Raw genomic sequence first — 2500 nt, 5'->3', positions numbered from 1 at the left:
ATCGGGATTGTGCCATAGCCAACGGATATCCATCAGCCGGCGCTCACCGCCAAGGCGACAAGCTTACCTCTCAGCAAGGAGGCATCCCCCGAAAGGGACACCAATGCATCATGGAGGAAAATTACCCAAGGGACAGTGCCATAGCCAATGGAGAACCATCAACCGGCGCTCACCGCCTAAGCGACAAGCTTCTCCCTCGACAAGGAGGCAACCCCTGGGCTACGCAACGTGGCATTAGGAATCAAAGACCATTAGCCAGTTTCGCTTTTCCGTGCGGGGACACCAATGCATCATCGGGATTGTGCCATAGCCAACGGATATCCATCAGCCGGCGCTCACCGCCAAGGCGGCAAGCTTACCTCTCAGCAAGGAGGCATCCCCCGAAAGGGACACCAATGCATCATGGAGGAAAATTACCCAAGGGACAGTGCCATAGCCAATGGAGAACCATCAACCGGCGCTCGCCGCCTAAGCGACAAGCTTCTCCCTCGACAAGGAGGCAACCCCTGGGCTACGCAACGTGGCATTAGGAATCAAAGACCATTAGCCAGTTTCGCTTTTCCGTGCGGGGACACCAATGCGTCATCGGGACTGGGCCATAGCCAACGGATATCCATCAGCCGGCGCTCACCGCCAAGGCGACGAGCTTACCTCTCAGCAAGGAGGCATCCCCCGAAAGGGACACCAATGCATCATGGAGGAAAATTACCCAAGGGACAGTGCCATAGCCAATGGAGAACCATCAACCGGCGCTCGCCGCCTAAGCGACAAGCTTCTCCCTCGACATGGAAGCAACCCCTGGGCTACGCAACGTGGCATTAGGAATCAAAGACCATTAGCCAGTTTCGCTTTTCCGTGCGGGGACACCAATGCGTCATCGGGAATGTGCCATAGCCAACGGATATCCATCAGCCGGCGCTCACCGCCAAGGCGTCGAGCTTACCTCTCAGCAAGGAGGCATCCCCCGAAAGGGACACCAATGCATCATGGAGGAAAATTACCCAAGGGACAGTGCCATAGCCAATGGAGAACCATCAACCAGCGCTCGCCGCCTAAGCGACAAGCTTCTCCCTCAACAAGGAGGCAACCCCTGGGCTACGCAACGTGGCATTAGGAATGAAAGACCATTAGCCAGTTACGCTTTTCCGTGCGGGGACACCAATGCATCATCGGGACTGTGCCATAGCCAACAGGTATCCGTTAGCCGGCGCTCACCACCAAGGTAGCAAGCTTACCTCTCAGCAAGGAGGCATCCCCCATGGGAACACCAATGCATCATGGAGGATGTGAGTCTGCAAGCATTCCCAACGGGACTCGAAAGCACGAGCATTTTGAGACCAAACGGCCATGGAGTTCTAGTTTCTGCCCGATAGTGTCATTGTTTGCTCTGCCATTCCTTGGCTAGGCCTTGCCTTTACCCGGGCATTTTTTTCTAGCGTTACCAACGGGTCATCTCTTTACGGGTTTCTGTGGCCAAACCGCCAACATTTGCCCGACATAGTTTTTCTTTGCCCGATAGAGTCATGCTTTGCCCCACGGGACGGGTAAAAATAACATTTCGCCTCCGGGGTATTTCGGTCTTTTTTCCAAGCATTACCCACGGGTAGTGCTTCCAGGGGTAACCAAGGCCAAATGGCCAAGAATTGCCCGATAGAGTCCTGCTCTGCTCGATAGAGCTGTGCATTGCCTTGCGGGATGACTTAATATAGCATTTCGATTCAGGGGCATTTCGGTCTTTTTTCCGTGCATTACCGACGGGTAGTGTTTTCTCGAGTAACCGAGGCCAAATGGCCAAGATTTGCCCGGGTGGTCTCGATAGCAACGTGCCTTGGCACCCGGCGTCGGGTGGCCTCGGCTTCCCCAAGGGAGGGACACCACCCCCCCCTATAGTAGTAAAATTAGCCTTTGCCCTTGTGGCAGGAAGGAACATCAATGTGTCCGAACTGAAGCAATAGGGGTTTTTTTGAGCATCGCAACTTTTTTTCATAAACTTTGAATTGGGACATCTTCACAAAAATATGAAGCAACTCCTCCAAAAAATTCAGAATTTTTTGCCAAAAGGATAATTTTATATTAATTAAACAAAAAATAAATAGATAAAAATCATAAAAAATACAAAAAAATACAAAAAAAGTAAGAAAAAATCACAAAAAATTATAAACAAGCTACACAATAATTAGGTAAATATATTGGGTTGAAAAATAAGGCATCTATAATAGAAAATGTTTAAATTAAGACTTAAAAACATCTAAAAATAAAAATTAAAAAAGATTTTAAACTAACATTGCGAAAGTCCCAAAAGATGGCGACTAAACAAGAGTTTTTGGGGCGTTTCGACAAGAACATATTGGTGCTTGCATTGATTTGCCCGGCGACAAGCTACTTTTTAGCCGGTACCCAGCAAATTCTTAGCCGTTAACCAGCAACTTTTTAGCCGTTACCCAGCAACTTGCTTGCCGTTGCCTAGAAACTTCTTAGCCATTACCCAGCGTTACCCGTC

This window comes from Rhododendron vialii, chromosome 11a, assembly GCF_030253575.1.
Source record: "Rhododendron vialii isolate Sample 1 chromosome 11a, ASM3025357v1".
NCBI classification, from domain to species: Eukaryota; Viridiplantae; Streptophyta; class Magnoliopsida; order Ericales; family Ericaceae; genus Rhododendron; species Rhododendron vialii.
Note: the sequence above shows the minus strand (reverse complement) of the source record.